The 5,816-nt window shown below is 37.7% G+C and overlaps 1 non-coding gene across 1 annotated transcript; it reads left to right on the top strand.

Moving 5' to 3' along the window:
- The first annotated feature begins 381 nt into the window (after positions 1-381).
- Positions 382-489, top strand: LOC130972620 (small nucleolar RNA R71). The gene has a single exon (XR_009083780.1). It is a non-coding gene; the product is annotated as a small nucleolar RNA R71 (small nucleolar RNA).
- The last annotated feature ends 5,327 nt before the right edge of the window (positions 490-5,816 follow it).

The following is a 5,816-nucleotide window of genomic DNA, read 5'->3' as shown; positions in this document are numbered from 1 at the left end:
ATTCACCTCTTCCATTGAAGGGTTCTCAGGATCATAGGCTTCTTCTTCAGATGAAGCATCCTTAGTACTGCTTGGTGCATTTTGCATTCCAGACAGACTTTGAGAAATCAAATTGACTTGTTGAGTCAATATTTTATTCTGAGCCAGTATGGCATTCAGAGCATCAATCTCAAGAAATCCTTTCTTCTGACTTGTCCCATTGTTCACAGGATTCCTTTCAGAAGTGTACATGAATTGGTTATTTGCAACCATTTCAATTAGTTCTTGAGCTTCTGTAGGCGTCTTCTTCAGGTGAAGAGATCCTCCAGCAGAGCTATCCAGAGACATCTTGGATAGTTCAGAAAGACCATCATAGAAAATGCCTATGATGCTCCATTCAGAAAGCATGTCAGAAGGACATTTTCTGATCAATTGTTTGTATCTTTCCCAAGCTTCATAGAGGGATTCTCCATCCTTCTGTCTGAAGGTTTGGACTTCCACTCTAAGCTTACTCAATTTTTGAGGTGGAAAGAACTTTGCCAAGAAGGCATTGACTAGCTTTTCCCATGAGTCTAGGCTTTCTTTAGGTTGAGAGTCCAACCATGTCCTAGCTCTGTCTCTTATAGCAAAAGGGAATAGCATCAGTCTATAGACCTCAGGGTCAACCCCATTAGTCTTGACTGTGTCACAGATTTGCAAGAACTCAGCTAAAAACTGATGAGGATCTTCCAATGGAAGTCCATGGAACTTGCAATTCTGTTGCATTAGAGAAACTAACTGAGGCTTAAGCTCAAAGTTGTTTGCTCCAATGGCAGGGATAGAGATGCTTCTCCCATAGAAGTCGGGAGTAGGTGCAGTAAAGTCACCCAGCACCTTCCTTGCATTGTTGGCATTGTTGTTGTTTTCGGCTGCCATGTCTTCTTCTTCTTTGAAGAATTTGGTTAGGTCCTCTACAGAGAGTTGTGCCTTAGCTTCTCTTAGCTTTCGCTTCAAGGTCCTTTCAGGTTCAGGGTCAGCTTCAACAAGAATGCCTTTGTCTTTGTTCCTGCTCATATGAAAGAGAAAAGAACAAGAAAATATGGAATCCTCTATGTCACAGTATAGAGATTCCTTGAGGTGTCAGAAGAAAAGAAAATTAGAAGGCAGAAGTAGAAAATTCGAACTTATCAAAGAAGATGGAGTTCGAATTTTGCATTAAGGGATAGTGTTAGTCCATAAATAGAAGGATGTGAGAAGAAGGGAAGTAATTTTCGAAAATTAAGTAAGGGATTTTGAAAACATTTTGAAAAATACTGATTGATTTTCGAAAATAAGAGTGGGAAAGAAATCAAGTGATTTTTGAAAAAGATTTTGAAATTAAAAATAAAAAAGATATGATTGAAAACTATTTAAAAAAAAGATGTGATTAAAAAGATTTGATTGAAAAGTTATGCTTTTGAAAACAATTTTAAAAAGATTTGATTTTAAAAATTAATGACTTGCCTAACAAGAAAAGATATGATTCAAACATTAAACCTTTCTCAACAGAAAAGGCAACAAATTTGAGATGTTCAATCAAATCATTAATTGTTAGTAAGTATCTTTGAAAAAGGAAAGAAATTGATTTTAAAAACATTTGATTGAAAAGATATGATTTGAAAAAGATTTGATTTTGAAAAACTTTGAAAACTTGAAAAAATTGATTTTGAAAACAAAATCTTCCCCCTAGTGCCATCCTGGCGTTAAACGCCCAGAATGGTGCACATTCTGGCGTTTAACGCCCAAACTACTACCCTTTTGGGCGTTAAACGCCCAGCCAGGCACCCTGGCTGGCGTTTAAACGCCAGTCTATCTTCTTCACTGGGCATTTTTGAATGCCCAGCTTTTTCTGTGTGATTCCTCTGCAGTATGTTCTGAATCTCCAATTCTCTGTATTATTGACTTGAAAAGACACAAATTAAAAATATTTTTGGATTTTTAATAATAAGGAATAATCAAAATGCAACTAAAATCAAATAATAATGCATGCAAGACACCAAACTTAGCAGTTTGTATACCATTGACACTAACAAAATGAGAATGCATATAACAAAACACTCAAGTCAATAGAATTCAAAGATCAAAACAAGGAAATCATCAAGAACTACTTGAAGATCAATGAGGACACATGCATGAATGCAATAAGAACAGAAACATGCAATTGATACTAAACTTAAGATGAGACTCTAGACTCAAACAAGACATATTTTTGGATTTTATGATTTTGTAAATTTTTTGTGCTTTTTCGAAAATTAAGTGAAAAGGAAAATAAAGGTATCAAAATTCTTAATGAGAATTCCAGGAATCATGCAATGTTAGTCTAAAGCTTTAGTCTAAAGGAATTAGACATGGCCGGCCAAGCTTCAGCAAGACATTGCATTCAAGAGCTAAATTGATGAGAATCAATCAGCTTTGGTGGTGATAAGAACATCACCTTTGAAACACTAGAATTCATTCTTAAGAACTCTGAAGAAAAATACCTAATCTAAGCAACAAGATGAACCGTCAGTTGTCCATACACAAACAATCCCCGGCAACGGCGCCAAAAACTTGGTGCGCGAAATTGTGATTCACTACACAACTTTGCACAACTAACCAGCAAGTGCACTGGGTCGTCCAAGTAATACCTTACGTGAGTAAGGGTCGATCCCACGGAGATTGTTGGTATGAAGCAAGCTATGGTCACCTTGTAGATCTCAGTCAGGTAGACTCAAATGGGTATAGATGATGAATAAAACATAAAGATAAAGATAGAGATACTTATGTATATCATTGGTGAGAGCTTCAGATAAGCGTATGAAGATGCTTTCCCTTCCGTCTCTCTGCTTTCCTACTGTCTTCATCCAATCCTTCTTACTCCTTTCCATGGCAAGCTCATGTAGGGTTTCACCGTTGTCAGTGGCTACCTCCCATCCTCTCAGTGAAAATGTTCCCATGCTCTGTCACAGCATATGGCTAATCAGCTGTCGGTTCTCGGTCAGGCCGGAATAGAATCCAGCGATTCTTTTGCGTCTGTCACTAACGCCCCGCCTGCTAGGAGTTTGAAGCACGTCACAGTCATTCAATCATTGAATCCTACTCAGAATACCACAGACAAGGTTAGACCTTCCGGATTCTCTTGAATGCCGCCATCAGTTCTTGCCTATACCATGAAGACTCTGATCTCACGGAATGGCTGGCTCGCTTGTCAGGCGAGCACTCGGTTGTCAGGCGATCAACCATGCATCGTGTTATCAGGAATCCAAGAGATATTCACTAAGCCTCGTATGCTTGTAGAACAAGAGTGGTTGTCAGTCACTTTGTTCATAAGTGAGAATGATGATGAGTGTCACGGATCATCACATTCATCAAGTTGAAGAACAAGTGATATCTTGGACAAAGAACAAGCGGAATTGAATAGAAGAACAATAGTAATTGCATTAATACTCGAGGTACAGCAGAGCTCCACACCTTAATCTATGGTGTGTAGAAACTCCACCGTTGAAAATACATAAGAACAAGGTCTAGGCATGGCCGAATGGCCAGCCTCCCAATGATCTAAGATAGCATAAAACTCAAAGATAGCTACCAAGATGAAAATACAATAGTAAAAGGTCCTATATATAGAAAACTAGTAGCCTAGGGTGTACAGAGATGAGTAAATGACATAAAAATCCACTTCCGGGCCCACTTGGTGTGTGCTTGGGCTGAGCAATGAAGCATTTTCGTGTAGAGACTCTTCTTGGAGTTAAACGCCAGCTTTTATGCCAGTTTGGGCGTTTAACTCCCATTTAGGTGCCAGTTCCGGCGTTTAACGCTGGGATTTCTGTAGGTGACTTTGAACGCCGGTTTGGGCCATCAAATCTTGGGCAAAGTATGGACTATCATATATTGCTGGAAAGCCCAGGATGTCTACTTTCCAACGCCGTTGAGATCGCGCCAATTGGGCTTCTATAGCTCCAGAAAATCCACTTTGAGTGCAGGGAGGTCAGAATCCAACAGCATCTGCAGTCCTTTTCAGTCTCTGAATCAGATTTTTGCTCAGATCCCTCAATTTCAGCCAAAAAATACCTGAAATCACAGAAAAACACACAAACTCATAGTAAAGTCCAGAAAAGTGAATTTTAATTAAAAACTAATAAAAATATACTAAAAACTAACTAAATCATACTAAAAACATACTAAAAACAATGCCAAAAAGCGTATAAATTATCCGCTCATCACTGGGTTTACAGAAAATTAGTAGATAGTGCAGAAATTCACTTTCGGGGCTCACTTGGTGTATGTTTGGGCTGAGCTTTGAAGCTTTCATGTGCATAGGCCATCTTGGAGTTAAACGCCAGCTTGGATGCCAGTTTGGGGGTTTAACTCTAGTTCTGGTGCCAGTTCCGGCGTTTTACACCAGAAAAGGATCTCTGGTGGGTGTTTAGACGCAAGTTTGGGCCATTAAATCCTAGGAAAAGTATAAACTATTATACATTGATGGAAAGTCCAAGATGTCTACTTTTCAATGCAATTGAGATCGCGCCAATTGGGTTTCTGTATCTCTAGAAAATCTACTTTGAGTGTAGGGAGGTCAGAATCCAACAACATCTGCAGTCCTTTCTCAGCCTCTGAATAAGATTTTTGCTCAAGTCCCTCAATTTCAGCCAGAAAATACCTGAAATCACAGAAAACCACACAAATTCATAGTAAAGTCCAGAAATGTGATTTTTGCATAAAAATTAATAAAAATATACTAAAACGTATAAATTATCCGCTCATCACAACAACAAACTTAAATTGTTGCTTATCCCCAAGCAACTAAAAACAAAATAGGATAAAAAGAAGAGAATATACAATAAATTCAAAAACATCAATGAAGCTTAGTTCCAATTAGATGAGCGGGACTAGTAGCTTTTTGCTTCTGAACAGTTTTGGCATCTCACTTTATCCTTTGAAGTTCAGAATGATTGCTATCCATAGGAACTCAGAATTCAAATAGTGTTATTGATTCTCCTAGTTCAGTATGTTGATTCTTGAACACAGCTACTTATGAGTCTTGGTCGTGACCCTAAGCATCTTTTTTTCCAGTATTACCACCAGATGCATAAATGCCACAGACACATAACTGGGTGAACCTTTTTAGATTGTGACTCCGCTTTGCTATAGTCCCCAATTAGAGGTGTCCAGAGTTCTTAAGCACACTCTTTTGCTTTGGATCATGACTTTAACCACTCAGTCTCAAGCTTTTCACTTGGACTTTCATGACACAAGCACATGGTTAGGGTCAGCTTGATTTAGCCGCTTAGGCCAGGATTTTATTCCTTTGGGCCCTCCTATCCATTGATGTTCAAAGCCTTGGATCCTCTTTACCCTTGCCTTTTAGTTTAAAAGGTTACTGGCTTTTTCTGCTTGCTTCTTCTTTTCTTTTCTTTTCTTTTTTCTCTTTATTTTTTGCCATTTTCTTCTCTCTCTTCTTTTCGCAAGCTTTGTGTTCTTCACTACTTTTTCCTGCTTCAAGAATTAATTTTATGATTTTTTAGATTATCAATAACATTTCTCTTTTTTCATTATTCTTTCAAGAGCCAACAATTTTAACATTCATAAACTTCACTATCAAAAATATGCATTGTTCAAGCATTCATTCAGAAAACAAAAAGTATTGCCACCACATCAAAATAATTAAACTACTTTCAAGATAGAATTCGAAATTCATGTACTTCTTGTTCTTTTGCAAATAGAAACATTTTTATTTTAAGAAAGGTGAAGGATTCATGGAACACTCATAACTTTAAGACATAGACACTAGACAATAATGATCATGTAATAAAGACACAAACATAGATAAAACATAAAGC

Source organism: Arachis stenosperma, chromosome 3 (genome assembly GCF_014773155.1).
Source record: "Arachis stenosperma cultivar V10309 chromosome 3, arast.V10309.gnm1.PFL2, whole genome shotgun sequence".
NCBI classification, from domain to species: domain Eukaryota; kingdom Viridiplantae; phylum Streptophyta; class Magnoliopsida; order Fabales; family Fabaceae; genus Arachis; species Arachis stenosperma.
Note: the sequence above shows the minus strand (reverse complement) of the source record. Positions and strands in the feature narration are given on the sequence as shown.